Raw genomic sequence first — 16,337 nt, 5'->3', positions numbered from 1 at the left:
TACTACTTACTGGGATTTCTCCCTCCTTGAATCAGCAGTATATTGTTTACCTTCATGGACAACCTTCTCCACTTTTGCAATCAAATATCTTTGGCAGCTTAGTCACGGATGATCATGCTAATTTACGCTCTTGGGTCAGACATTTATTTCGATTTGCTGTTTAATTTTTTATTTTCTTTATAAATGTTTTTCTTTTTTAATGGTACTTTTATTATTATTAATAGTTTATTGTTTTTATTTAAATAGTTTTGTCATCCTATTTTAGTCAATTATTAGTAATATGTGTTCAGTTATAATGAGTGTTGTAATTATTCAATGCACTTATTTAATTATAATTTTCACATTTTAACTTGATGTTTTGTTGATACGGTACATTCATGTTTTTTGACAACGCCTAGCATGGCTGTACAAGCCAATTCTTGAGTGACAGTCCCTGTTGCACTTGGACTACATCCACATGTCTGACTTGTCCAGGGTGTACCCCGCCTTCCGCCCGAATGCAACTGAGATAGGCTCCAGCACCCCCCGCGACCTCCGTAAGGGACAAGCGATAGAAAATTTGCTTCTCCATGTCACTTTGTCACAAAGGCTTATCCTCCTTTGTAAACAAATGTTTTGATTTGCAAACCTTGTCTCCTCAGGGCCGTAGTTTTCCAATGGCTGTCCTAAACTATACACTTACAATGGTGGAGTCATAAATTACCTTGAAGATGATTAACTTAAAGGCCTACTGAAAGCCACTACTACCGACCACGCAGTCTGATAGTTTATATATCAATGATGAAATCTTAACATTGCAACACATGCCAATACGGCCGGGTTAACTTATAAAGTTACATTTTAAAATTCCCGGGAAATATCCGGCTGAAACATCGCGGTATGATGACGTATGCGCGTGACGAAGTCCGAGTAACGGAAGTTATGGTACCCCGTAGAATCCTATACAAAAAGCTCTGTTTTCATTTCATAATTCCACAGTATTCTGGACATCTTTTGCAATTTTTTTAATGAACAATGAAGGCTGCAAAGAAGACAGATGTAGGTGGGATCAGTGTATTAGCAGCGGACTACAGCAACACAACCAGGAGGACTTTGTTGGAGCGCTAGCCGCGCTAGCCGCCGACTTCACCTTGACTTCCTACGTCTCCGGGCCGCCAAACGCATCGGGTGAAGTCCTTCGTCCTTTTGCCGATCGCTGGAACGCAGGTGAGCACGGGTGTTGATGAGCAAATGAGGGCTGGCTTGCGTAGGTGGAGAGCTAATGTTTTTAGCATAGCTCTGTGCAGTCCGGTTGCTAAGTTAGCTTCAATGGCGTCGTTAGCACAGCATTGTTAACCTTCGCCAGCCTGGAAAGCATTAACCGTGTATTTACATGTCCACGGTTTAATAGTATTGTTGATTTTCTATCTATACTTCCAGTCAGGGGTTTATTTCTTTTGTTTCTATATGCAGTTAAAGCAAGATGCTATCACGTTAGCTCGTAGCTAAAGCATTTCGCCGATGTATTGTTGTGGAGATAAAAGACACTGAATGTCCATCTCGCGTTCTCGACTCTCATTTTCAAGAGGATATAGTATCCGAGGTGGTTTAAAATACAAATCTGTGATCTACAATAGAAAAAGGAGAGTGTGGAATCCAATGAGCCAGCTTGTACCTAAGTTACGGTCAGAGCGAAAAAAGATACGTCCATCGCTGCCTCAAGTCATTCACTGTAACGTTCCTCATCTACGAATCTTTCATCCTCGCTCAAATTAATGGGGTAATCATCACTTTCTCGGTCCGAATCTCTCTCGCTCCATTGTAAACAACGGGGAATTGTGAGGAATCCTAGCTCCTGTGACGTCACGCTACTTCCGGTACAGGCAAGGCTTTTTTTTATCAGCGAGCAAAAGTTGCGAACTTTATCGCCGATTTTCTCTACTAAATCCTTTCAGCAAAAATATGGCAATATCGCGAAATTATCAAGTATGACACATAAAATGAATCTGCTATTCCCGTTTAAATAAAAAAAAAATCATTTCAGTAGGCCTTTAAGCTAGCCAATGAGCATTGTTTTATCTACCAATGCTATTTAGCATCTCATTCAGCAATAGAGGTCGGATATTGTCTGTTGTTAACAGAATATTTTTTTATGCCTTCACTAGCAATATTACTAACATTTTGACGAAGTAAATTTGCAACTTGTAGGTGTTTCCATTAAAGGGTGTTTTGCATCATTAACTGTAATTCTCGTAAAATCTTGTCCCACGAGACTCCTACTTCCTCAAATTGGACGCTTTGCGATTCCATGTTGAGCAAGTGATCGCTCAAAGGCTACAACTTTACGTATGGCAGCGGCCACGAATAAGGGATTTTGGGGAATTGTGAACGAGGAATTCACAGACGAATTGTGGATTCAAGGGCCTCCTCGACATTCTTCGGGCATGTGGGTCTTTCCGAGGTTTTGGGTCGGCCTCTTTTGGCGGGAAAGGACCTGCGAGACAGCCCAGTGCCACCTTGCTCCGCCTGGCCGACCGATTGGAAGCGAGACCAAAACAACCCGTCTGCCCAAGTTGTCCAGGACAACTTGTCCTGCATCGTCGCCCCGCTGGTTTGGTGTTTAGGTGGCCTGCAAATGTGTAAAAAGTGTTTCTATCATGCTTTTGTGACACACTTCAATATCGAAACGTCTGAAAAGCCACCTCATGAGAGCGGAAAAATGTTGAAGTAATATTTGAGAGGTTTTTCAAAATGTGATTGTTTCCATTACCTGTTTCTTATTACTATATTTAGGTTTTGTGCTTTTCTAAGGGCAATGGAAACGCAGCTACTGTCTCACCAGATATAGTTTGACCCAGTATTCATAAACATAATGCACATGCTACTAATCATGTGTTTTATTACTTGGAAACACTCTGGAGGCAATTTTGAAAAAAAGCTCATTTATTGGTTGAGTAAATCCTTTACTCAGAAAAGTAAGTACACTTGAATAAGCAAATAATGTTTACCTATACATATATTTGCTATACATAATATTCAAAGAGAGAGTAAAAACTGTGCAGTACACGTTGTGTACATACTGTAACATCGTCAAAAATAGAAAATGGCTGTGGAAACAAGTCTGTCTTTATAAAAATATAAAGCTCAACAAGCAACCACACTTTTTTGGAAACTACAAGGCACTAAATGCATTCGTAGGGGCAATTTCCTTCTATGCACTGCCCAGTGTCACAGCTTTGACATACAAGAAAAGCATCCCATCACTACAATACAGTACATTTGTCTGGAAATGACATTCATATTACATAAATGCTTTGCGGCAAAGCTACATACACTTTATCAGGGTTAACCAACCTTTTGGAACCCTAGGCCTACTTTGTGAGCACCAAGTAGTACAGAGGATTGCCAGTTTAATCCTCTGCGCACTGTGCAGACATTGTCCAAAATGATGATTTCTCAAAATAACTATCACATAATATTTAACAAGGTAGGAAATAGATAAATATCAACATGCATCACAGTTTCTATCAATAACTGCAATTGTTTGTTTTTTCAAATGAACACTTTGTAGTAAGTAAACATGTTCTATTTTCACAATCCATCAACATTTTTTTTAAATCATAAATTATGTAGCGTCACATTTGTACGAGTCATGTTAAATAATATTCTATATTAGGTCTAGTTAAGGCATGACTATTACGACCTGCGCAGTAGGCGGGACCTATTGCCTTTAGAATATGTTGGACATAACGCCACTCATCTTCAAATTACATAAATAAACATGAAATATATTTACTTACTTCGCCTTGGTGTTCAAAATAAAGTGATTATATTACAAAACTGAAACAATATAAAATGAATGTCACTGTAATTTAATGATACTAACAAAGACATTTGTAAATGTGTTAGCGTTATTATCATTAGCTAATATGCTAACTTTATGACATTACGATACGATGTGCAAATATGAACGAAAACCAACTTACAGACATCACACATGGGACAGTGTAGTAAAGGGGTCGGGTCGATCGTGAAAATAATAGGAAAAGTACAATATATTATTTATGATATCATTGACACCCCCACCTGGAGAATAACCAATAGACACGCCAACAGGCAGACATTTTTAACTTTAAACACGCCTGCACGCCTCTGCCTCTGTCTCCTCGACCTAACATTCGCCGCTCTCGGCCACACCCATCGAGGATGGCCGCTGCTGCACATTACACCATATTTGCCAACCCTCCCGAATTTTCCGGGAGACTCCCGAATTTCAGTGCTTCTCCCGGAAATCTTCCGGGGCAACCATTCTGCGCCCCCCCCCCAAATCTCCCGAATTTGGAGATCCTCAAGGTTGGCAAGTATGCATTACACCCACTCATCTCGCAAACGCGCTTTGCATGACGTGAACAAATTTAATCGAGCTGCAACAACGCATTAAGGCTGACTGTTGCAATATATATACACTACCGTTCAAAAGTTTGGGGTCACCCAAACAATTTTGTGGAATAGCCTTCATTTCTAAGAACAAGAATAGACTGTCGAGTTTCAGATGAACGTTCTCTTTTTCTGGCCATTTTGAGCGTTTAATTGACCCCACAAATGTGATGCTCCAGAAACTCAATCTGCTCAAAGGAAGGTCAGTTTTGTAGCTTCTGTAACGAGCTAAACTGTTTTCAGATGTGTGAACATGATTGCACAAGGGTTTTCTAATAATCAATTAGCCTTCTGAGCCAATGAGCAAACACATTGTACCATTAGAACACTGGAGTGATAGTTGCTGGAACAGGGCCTCTATAACCTATGTAGATATTGCACCAAAAACCAGACATTTGCAGCTAGAATAGTCATTTACCACATTAGCAATGTATAGAGTGTATTTCTTTAAAGTTAAGACTAGTTTAAAGTTATCTTCATTGAAAAGTACAGTGCTTTTCCTTCAAAAATAAGGACATTTCAATGTGATCCCAAACTTTTGAACGGTTGTATATATATATATATATATATATATATATATATATATATATATATATATATATATATATATATATATATATATATATATATCCATCCATCCATTTTCTACCGCTTGTCCCTTTTGGGGTCCCGGGGGGAGCTGGAGCCTATCTCATATATAATATACAGTTGTGCTCTTAAGTTTACATACCCTGGGAGAATTTATGATTTCTTGGCCATTCTTCAGAGAATTTGAATGATAACACAAAAACCTTTCTTCCACTCATGCTTAATGGTTGTGTGAAGCTATTTATTGGCAAACAACTGTGTTTACTCTTTTTAAATTAAAATGACACAAGAAAGTACCCACATGACCTTGATAAAAAGTTTGGATACCCCAGTGACTTTGAGTTAATAACATGATAACATGGCTGAAATCTTTGCTGGTCTACCTGAATCCCTAATTTTCCACTTCTTAATCAGCGTTTCAACACTGCTGATTGGTATTCCCAATTCCTTGGATATCTTTTTATACCCTTTTCCTGTTTTATGCAGTTCAATTACCCTTTCTCGTAGATCCTTTGACAATTATTTTGCCTTCCCCATGACTCAGAATCCAGAAACATCTGTGCAGCACTGGATGAAAGATGCAATGGCCTGTCAGAAGCCCAGAAACTCACTGACGTTTTATACACACACATTAATTACAAACAAACCGGTCACAGGTGAGAATTGGAACCTTGATTAGCCATTCAAACCTGTTTGTGTCAACTTTTGTGCATGTTATCAGATCAAAGTCACTGGGGTATGTTAACTTTTGATTAGGGTAATTTTGGTTCTTTCTTTTGTCATTTTAATTTGAAAAGAGTAAACACAGTTGTTTGCCAATAAATAGCTTCACACAACCATTAAGTATGAGTGGAAGAAAGGTTTTTGTGTTATCATATTCTCTAAAGAATGGCCAATAAATCATAAATTCTCCCAGGATATGTAAACTTATGAGCACAACTGTATATTTATATATATATATATATACATATTTTAGGGGTGTAAAAATTAATTGTAAAAATTAATCTGTATAAACAAATTTTAACTGTAGAAATATGAATACATCGTTTGGCGAGCCGTCAAATATATAGTATGGATTGGTCGATTAGGTTGGAAAGTCATGACTCGGTTGCTTGTAGATCTACTACGAAATATGGCCGCTCTAATCTTGCGAGATTTCTGTGATAACATAATACGAGAGTACTGTTCTTGTTTGGGACTGACGACAGAGCAACATAGCAGACAGCACCGAAAGAGTTGCCCCCGAATATTAAATCTAAAGTGTGGTTAACGTTTGGATCAAAAAAAAGAAAAGAATGGTTCGTTCAATAAAAGTACGGCCATTTTTAATGTTTGGAAAGCAGCGATAAAGTAGCGGCAACACGACTAATCTGAGAACTAACCTGTTGTGATGGCATCGAGACACTCAAGCTGGCGATGAGGGTGCTATTGATGCTTATACTATCAGAGCTACCAACTGACTTGAAAAACTTCCCAACTTAGCCACAACTCTGCGAAGTAATCACATCAACAACAACACTGTTCTTTAGGGATCTATACCAAGTACCGGTATGTTATAGTACTGGTTTCTAATTGGGTCGCGCCTCCTGAACCGTGAAGATTCTGGACAAATGATACTGCTTCCGGTATTCCAGCTGATCGTCATAATTATGACACACGCTGTCACATTCGGGTCAGCTGCCGCTGCATACTCATGACAAATCAGCTTGGAATAATTGCAAATAGGAAGTACATTTTTAAAAATGTTGCCTATTGTTGACAATCATGAAAAACATGATGACGGGTATATTTTTTTTAATGCATTCCAAATAGTAAATACATAAAGTATTTGAGCGTCTAAACGGAAGCTGCTGTTTAGTTTACATGGCAGCACTTAATTAGATCTTGCACTTGTGTTACTATGGGGTTTTAACACCTCTACTTGACCTTAGCTTGCTTTTCTCTGTATTTAACTGCTGCTACTTGAGCAAACAACAGTAAATACCTGGTAGTGTTTTGTTTAAATCTTCTTTTCTTTAAGTGTACAGATTTCAATGCACTGCAGTTATAAGTTCTACTATTTGTTCCTAATTAATACAGGCACCTCCTGTTTTGTATTTGTTAATTTAAAAAAATAAACACATGACATTGTTGAGAAACTTGTGGAAGTTTTTTTTTAAATGCTCCCAGTCTATTTTATTCTCAAGAGTGAAAGGTAGTGTTGGCTTGTATCATTTAATTGTTGTTAGAATGGGTCTTTTTTTTTCTTGAAGTGTGTCAATATTTGCTTTCTTTAGAACACTTTCCGAAGAAAGTGGAATGCTTTTATGGTAATAATTGGTACCGTTTTGTTTGTGATCACCTACTGGTCTATTAAGGAACAGGGGCAGGTTTAAAAACAGGCTGATGCATCAAATTAAAGGTTAGCAACCTCTTTCACCTTGGCTTCACCTGAAAGTGTGTCATCTAATAAATGTCTACTTAGTCAATATACTGTACACAGTATGTGTGAACAGTCCTTTCATTGATATCAGCAATATTTCCAGTTGACCCTACAGACTTAGTTGGTGTACCCTGCTCACTAACTATTGATTAGAATGAATAATATAGTAGTAGGCAATTTCCTTGATGTAGGTTGCATTTATCTATAGTAATTGTGTTGAAGATTCCTTACAATGTTAATTAATGTCAGAATCACAACGCCTCCCATACATCCATCCATTTTCTACCGCTTGTCCCTTTCGGAGTCGTGGGTTGTGCTGGAGCCTATCTGAGCTGCATTCGGGCGGAAGGCGGGGTACGCCCTGGACAAGTCGCAACCTCATCGCCGGGCCAACACAGATATACAGACAACATTCACACTCACATTCACACACTAGGGCCAATTTAGTGTTGCCAATCAACCTATCCCCAGGTGCATGTTTTTGGAGGTGGGAGGAAGCCGGAGTACCCGGAGGGAACCCACGCAGTCACGGGGAGAACATGCAAACTCCACAGAGAAAGATCCCGAGCCCAGGATCGAACCCAGGACCTTCATATTGTGAGGTACATGCACTAACCCTTGTGCCACCCTGCTGCCCCACCTCGCATACAATTGAACAATTTTGTAAATCTTTTTTTAAAGTGTACGAGCATGCTTTTCTTGTAAGGCTTTAAGAAAAACAGAAAACATTAACTCAAATGCATAATGTGATTACCAGAAACAACAAAAGGGGAGCACATGTTTGGTGGTCTGTGTTGTTTTTTTCAAATCAGCACCCAAATGAAATGCTTGCTATTAAGTGTAAAATATGTGCATTTCTTGAGTATATGCCGTTCCCGGAACGAAGCAAACTTGTATTTTTCACTGAATTGGTTTTCTTACATTGATCCATATTTATCATGCAATTGTTTTTTTTCATACCTCTGTTTGTAAAAAAAAAAAAAAGACTTAATTAGCTTATTGAGCTGTGTTTCACATTTTTATCATGCAAGTATATTTTATTCTTTTCAGTTGGTAAAACAAATATCCCCATTATTTGCTCATTCTATTTGTGTTGGACCACCTTTTAAAAGGCTATCTCTCGGTGAATGCAAATGTAATAGTCGATTAAATGATACATGTATTTAAGTTACCGTCAAAGATTACTTCTCAGTGGCCAACTCCCTGAAAAAACATAAGGGACACCTTGTAGGGCTGAAGGACCTAATGTCTTTTGACTTTGTTTATTTGTGTGAAAGGAGTTTTATGCCATCCACAAAGGTTAAAAGAAGCCAACTGGACTATTGTTGTTGTTTAAGATGTTTCAGAGTTGCATCAATGACCTGATGACTGACAATCTACAACAGGGGTCTCCGACACGCGGCCCGCGGGCCAATTGCGGCCCGCGAGACGTTATTTTGCGGCCCGCACCTTAATATGAAAATTTAATGTTAGTGCGGCCCGCGAGTTTTAAATGAATGGCGCTTGACCGCGTCATACTTGCCAATCCTCCCGATTTTTCCGGTAGACTCCCGAATTTCAGGGCAACCATTCTCTCGAATGTCTTCACCCAAACAACAATATTAAGGGCATGCCGTGATGTCACTGCCTTTAGCGCCCTCTACAACCTGTACAAACAGCGTGCCAGCCCAGTCACATGTTGTGTTTGGCTTCTTTACACACACGTAAGTGACTGCAAGGCATACTTGATCACAGCCACACAGGTCACACTGAGGGTGGCCGTATAAACAAGTTTAACACTGTTACAAATATGCGCCACACTGTGAACCCACTCCAAACAAGAATGACAAACACATTTCGGGAGAAGATCCGCACTGTAACACAACATAAACACAACAGAACAAATACCCAGAATCCCATTCAGCCCTAACTCTTCCGGGCTGCAATATATACCCCGCTACCACCAACCCTGCGCCCCCACACATCAACCCCCCCCCCCTCTCTCCGTGCATTGGTTGAGGTGGGCGGGGTTGGGGGGGCGGGGTTTGGTGGTAGCAGGGGTGTATATTGCAGCCCGGAATTGTTAGGGCTGCAAGGTGTTCTGGGTATTTGTTCTGTTGTGTTTATGTTGTCTTACGGTGCGGATGTTCTCCCGAAATGTGTTTGTCATTCTTGTTTGGTGTGGGTTCACAGTGTGGCGCATATTTGTAACAGTAATAAAGTTGTCTATACGGCCACCCTCAGTGTGACATGTATGGCTGTTGATCAAGTATGTCTTGCAGTCACTTACGTGTGTCTGCAGAAGCCTCATACGACATGTGACTTGGCCGGCACGCTGTTTGTATGGTGAAAAAGCGGACGCGACGACAGGTTGTAGAGGACGTTAAAGGCAGTGCTATCACGGCACCCCCTTAATATTATTGTCCGGGTGAAAATCGGGACAAATTCGGGGGAATGGTTGCCCCGGGAGATTGTCGGGAGGGGCACTGAAATTCGTGAGTCTCCCGGAAAAATCGGGAGGGTTGGCAATAGGGATGTCCCGATCCAGGTTTTTGCACTTCCAATCCGATACCGATGTTGTTTTTGCACTTCCGATCCGATACCGATACCGGCCTATCCGAGCATGTATTAAAGTTTAAAGTTTTTTAGCCTAGTTAGTTGTCAGATTCATGTTGAAAAGGGTTTTTGTACTCTTGATAACAACTAGCCAGCTGAATTAGGTGAGTTTGAAAAATACACAATGGTTGGTAACAAGAAACTGACCTGTTTATTCAAGGATAAACACAAAATAGACAAAATTATACATGACAAACAGAAATGGCATCATTGAACAGTAAAAAAGTGAACAGTATAAAGTGCAAATAATGCTGTAAACATTATTAAAAAAGCAAAACACACAAACAACCTGAGTGGGATAAAATGTCTATAACTCAGCATCAATACTTGCTCTTGGACTAGTGTAAACATAAAAAAAAAAAAAAACTATCTACACACTCCCTTCAATTGTTTGCCCCCCCTGACTGCAGTCCGAGCATAATGGGGAGATGTGTTGGATGGTGTGTCGAAAGCCCACTTTACTCACGAGAGATAACGGCTCATCATCCAGAATTATTTCCTCGGCAATGACTCTAGTTATCCCCTGGGCTTTAGCACTGTTCAGTGGCAGCATGTCACGCTTCGCGAACGTTTGTCAGAGTTAGTTGGGTAGGACCTTTCTTTTTCTTTTCGTCAGTTTTCTTTAGAAATTCTTCATATTCTTTACGGTGGTATTTTGCTAAATGCATGATCAGATTTGTTGTATTAAAATGTCTTACGACTTTACCACCACGCTTGACTTTATTGTGGCATGTTTTGCACTCCACCCCTTCATCTTTTTCGTTTTGTAGGGTAAAATAATCCCACACAACTGACATTTTTACCGGTAACTTCCGCTCGCCTTTCGGAACCATGATCCGCTTCCGATTAGGACGGTTAGGACACAGACCTGTGGATCTGTTGAAGGTGTGCTGGAAAATGCGGAACGGAAATTAGGGAGCAGCAGAAAAGTGGAATGTATTATTGAAATCGGTGCGTTGGAAAACACGGACCGGAATATTTTTAAAAACTGGATCTGGATCGGCATTTTCCCATGCCTTGCCGATACGCATTTTTTGGCAAATATCGGCGGCCGATCCGATCCAAATATCGGATCGGGACAACCCTAGTTGGCAAGTATGTTGCTAGGGCGGGATAGCCATTCAAAGAAGGTGAATTCATTAAAAAGTGCATGTTAGATTTTTTTAAGAAATCTTTTCCTACAGCCCAGCCTCACCCAGTTTCTGCATCCAGTGGCCCCCAGGTAAATTGAGTTTGAGACCCCTGATCTACAGTGAAACCTCAATTTACAAACCTCTCTGTTTGTGGACTTTTCTCTTTACAAACTTTTAGATAGATAGATAGATAGTACTTTATTGATTCCTTCAGGAGAGTTCCCTCAGGAAAATTAAAAATTTTACGTTGAGCTAAACATGCCTCAGTGTGCAAACCACGTCTCTATGTACGAACGCTTCATTCATTTATTTTGTGTCCTGCTAGCAGCCATTTTTTGCTTGCTCATATTGAAGTTGCGGCGGCAAGTTTTTTAATTGTAAAGAGAGCTGGCTTTTTCCACAATATGATACAAACTCTCCACTAGGGTTGTATGGTATACCGGTATTAGTATAGTACCGCGATACTAATGAATCATTTTTGGTACTATACTGCATCTGAAACGTACCGGTACCGCGCCCGCGTCGAAGTCACGTCGTTACATTGCTGGTTTACGAGCAGAGGAGCATGTTCGGTCGCACACAATCACGGGGTACTTACAAGCAGACACTGTGTAGACAGAAAAGGGAAAACGGACGCATTTTGGCTTAAAACTAACGATAAAGATGAAGTTATAACACTGAAACGCCCTCAGGAAGAGGTGCTTTAAGACATGGCTAGCTAGGTAGCGGCTAACGTCCATCCGCCGTCGGCAGTGTTTTAGCTACTTCTAAATCACTAATCCTGGTCTCCATGACGACAAAAAAAGTAAATTTCTCGCAAGTATTATCCCTGCAGGACGAGGAATAACTAAACATGCTCCACTACACACCGTAGCTCACCGGCATCAAAATGTAAACAAACGCCATTGGTGGATCTACACCTAACATCCACTGTAATGATATCAAGTACAGGCACGTATCTAGTCGATACTACTATGATTACGTCGATATTTATTGGCATAACAACATCTTCTTTCATTTTTTTAAAATGTATATTATGTTTATAAACTCAGGAAATATGTCCCTGGACATATGAGGACTTTGAATATGACCAATGTATGATCCTGTAACTACTTGGTATCGGATTGATACCCAAAATTGTGGTATCATCCAAAACTAATGTAAAGTATCAAACAACTGAAGAATAAGTGATTATTTCATTTTAACAGAAGTGTAGATAGAACATGTTAAAAGGGAAAGTAAGCAGATTTTAACAGTTAATGAACAAGTAGATTAATAATTCATTTTCTACCATTTGTCCTTTATAATGTTGACAAAATAATAGAATGATAAATGACACAATATGTTACTGCATATGTCAGCAGACTAATTAGGAGCCTTTGTTTGTTTACTTACTACTAATAGACAAGTTGTCTAGTATGTTCAGTATTTTATTTAAGGACTAAATTGCAATAATCAACATATGTTTAATGTACCCTAATATTTTTTTGTTAAAATAAAGCCAATAATGCAATTTTTTTTGTGGTCCCCTTTATTTAGAAAAGTATCAAAAAGTATCGAAACAATTTTGGTACCGGTACCAAAATATTGGTATCGTTACAACACTACTCTCCACTGGTGTGTCTTTCAAGCACAAAAGCACAGATACACCTTTTCCCCCCACCTCTTTGCAGAGCCTCTCTCTCTCTGATGACGTTTCCATTTACTGAATTAGTTTGATTTCTCAAATAGTTCGGCAAATAGTTTGTGCTGCCAGAGTATCGTATGGTGCATGCACCAGTCTCAACGCACGGGATATAACCCGCAAGCATCTATCCATCCATCCATCTATCCATCCATCCATTTTCTACTGCTTGTCCCATTCGGGGTCGAGGGGGGCTGTAGCCTATCCCAGCTGCACTCGGGCAGAAGCAGATACCATTTAATCAAAACAAGCAACAACTGGAATTAAGAGGATAATTTTTTGCTTAACAAAATAAAAGGACGGACTATTTTGAAGTGGATCGATGGGAGAAAAAGAAGGAACAGACTTATTCAATTAGGTAGCTAAGGAAATTGAGAATATGGCTTAATTTGGACTCCAGGACAAAATATAAGTGTGATGAAATAGAATGAATCAAGTACAGTATAATATTAAAGGGAAAAAAGAAGGCGTACACAAACCTCTTCAATCAATCAATCAATGTTTATTTATATAGCCCTAAATCACAAGTGTCTCAAAGGGCTGTACAAGCCACAACGACATCCTCGGTACAGAGCCCACATACGGGCAATGAAAAACTCACCCCAGTGGGACGTCGGTGAATGACTATGAGAAACCTTGGAGAGGACCGCATATGTGGGTAACCCCCCCCCTCTAGGGGAGACCGAAAGCAACGGATGTCGAGTGGGTCTGACATAACATTGTGAAAGTCCAGTCCACAGTGGATCCAACACATCAGCGGGAGTCCAGTCCACAGCGGGGCCAACAGGAAACCATCCCGAGCGGAGACGGGTCAGCAGCGCAGAGATGTCCCCAGCCGATGCACAGGCTAGTGGTCCACCCGGGGTCCCGACTCTGGACAGCCAGCACTTCATCCATGGCCACCGGACCTATGCAACTCCCCCTCGCAAGGGACAGGGGAGAAGAGGAGAGAAGAAAAGAAACGGCAGATCAACTGGTCTAAAAAAGGGGGGTCTATTTAAAGGCTAGATTATACAAATTAGTTTTAAGATGGGACTTAAATGCTTCTACTGAGGTAGCATCTCTAACTGTTACCGGGAGGGCATTCCAGAGTACTGGAGCCCGAATAGAAAACGCTCTATAGCCCGCAGACTTTTTTTTGGCTCTGGGAATCACTAATAAGCCGGAGTTCTTTGAACGCAGATTTCTTGTCGGGACATATGGTACAATACAATCGGCGAGATAGGCTGGAGCTAAACCGTGTAGTATTTTATACGTAAGTAGTAAAACCTTAAAGTCGCATCTTAAGTGCACAGGAAGCCAGTGCAAGTGAGCCAGTATAGGCGTAATATGATCAAACTTTCTTGTTTTTGTCAAAAGCCTTGCAGCCGCATTTTGTACCAACTGTAATCTTTTAATGCTAGACATAGGGAGACCCGAAAATAATACGTTACAGTAATCGAGACGAGACGTAACGAACGCATGAATAATGATCTCAGCGTCGCTAGTGGACAAGATGGAACAAATTTTAGCGATATTACGGAGATGAAAGAAGGCCGTTTTAGTAACACTCTTAATGTGTGACTCAAACGAGAGAGTTGGGTCGAAGATAATACCCAGATTCTTTACCGAGTCGCCTTGTTTAATTGTTTGGTTGTCAAATGTTAAGGTGGTATTATTAAATAGATGTTGGTGTCCAGCAGGACCGATAATCATCATTTCCGTTTTCTTAGCGTTGAGTTGCAAAAAGTTAGCGGACATCCATTGTTTAATTTCATTAAGACACGCCTCCAGCTGACTACAATCCGGCGTGTTGGTCAGCTTTAGGGGCATGTAGAGTTGGGTGTCATCAGCATAACAGTGAAAGCTAACACCGTACTTGCGTATGATGTCACCCAGCGGCAGCATGTAAATACTAAAGAGTGCAGGGCCAAGAACCGAACCCTGGGGAACTCCGCACGTTACCTTGACATAGTCCGAGGTCACATTGTTATGGGAGACGCACTGCATCCTGTCAGTAAGATAAGAGTTAAACCAAGACAAGGCTAAGTCTGACATACCAATACGTGTTTTGATACGCTCTAATAAAATATTATGATCGACGGTATCGAAAGCGGCGCTAAGATCAAGAAGCAGCAACATAGATGACGCATCAGAATCCATCGTTAGCAATAGATCATTAGTCATTTTTGCGAGGGCTGTCTCCGTAGAGTGATTTGCCCTGAAACCGGATTGAAAAGGTTCACAGAGATTGTTAGTCACTAAGTGTTCATTTAGCTGCTGTGCAACAATTTTTTCGAGAATTTTGGAAATAAACGGAAGGTGGGAGACCGCTCGGTAGTTTACCATGAGGTCAGGATCGAGGTTAGGTCTTTTGAGCAGAGGATGAATAACCTCTTTTTTGAATGCTAGGGGAACAGTGCCGGAGGAAAGTGATAAGTTTATAATATTTAACACTGATGGACCTAATAATACAAACAGTTCCTTGATAAGTTTCCCAGGAAGTGGGTCAAGTAAACATGTTGTTTGTTTTATCCCACTTACACGCTGTAATAATTCCTCTAATGTTATTTCCTCAAAAATAGAGAGACTATTTTGGAGGGCAGTGTCCGTCGTATATACAGTCGTATTTGTGTTAATAGAACCCAGTTGTAGCTGGGATGCGTTGTCTTTAGTCTCCTTTCTAATGAGTTCAATTTTCTTATTAAAGAAATTCATAAAATCATCTGCCGAGTGGGTGGAGCTACTGGGAGGAGTCCCTTGTTGGGTTAGCGATGCTACTGTACTAAACAGAAATTTAGGATCGTTTTTGTTGAGGCGGATGAGATTTGAGTAGTATTTAGCTTTAGCTAAGGTAAGCATGCGTTTATAAGTTATTAAACTATCACTCCATGCTTGATGGAAAACCTCAAGTTTAGTCACGCGCCATTTGCGTTCCAGTTTTCTACATGATAATTTATGAGCTCTAATTTCTTCTGTAAACCATGGGGTGCGCCTTTTAGGGGCCCTTTTTTGCTTTAGCGGTGCTATACTATCAATAATTTCGCGCAAGGCATCGTCAAAGTTGTTAGTGAGGTTATCAATAGAGCCGACATAATTTGGGAATGGTGCCATTTCCGAAGGCAGTAGGTCAGCAAGAGTCATCGTTGTGGCAGCATTAATGTTGCGGCCGCTATAGCAGTTATTATTATTATTAGCTTGTTGACAATGAGTCAAAACTTCAAATTTTATAAGGTAATGATCGGACATTACTTTAGTATATGGAAGTATCATAACTTTGGAGGTGGTGACACCCCTGACAAGCACTAGATCTATTGTATTACCGTTGCGATGCGTGGGTTCATGTATTATTTGTGTAAGACCACAGCTATCAATTATGGTTTGGAGCGCCACGCACTGAGGGTCCGATGGGGTATTCATATGGATATCAAAGTCCCCCATTATGATTATATTGTCGGCGTGCGTCACTAGATCAGCAACGAACTCTGAACTCTTCACGCTGCATCTGTGCACTCTAAAC

General features: G+C 40.3%; 1 protein-coding gene across 1 annotated transcript in view; it reads left to right on the top strand.

The window, feature by feature from the left end:
• opcml (opioid binding protein/cell adhesion molecule-like) overlaps window positions 1-16,337 on the top strand; it is a 460,670-nt gene that overhangs the window by 20,765 nt on the left and 423,568 nt on the right. The window lies entirely within an intron of this gene.

This window comes from Entelurus aequoreus, linkage group LG05 (genome assembly GCF_033978785.1).
Source record: "Entelurus aequoreus isolate RoL-2023_Sb linkage group LG05, RoL_Eaeq_v1.1, whole genome shotgun sequence".
In the NCBI taxonomy this organism is placed as follows: domain Eukaryota; kingdom Metazoa; phylum Chordata; class Actinopteri; order Syngnathiformes; family Syngnathidae; genus Entelurus; species Entelurus aequoreus.
Note: the sequence above shows the minus strand (reverse complement) of the source record. Positions and strands in the feature narration are given on the sequence as shown.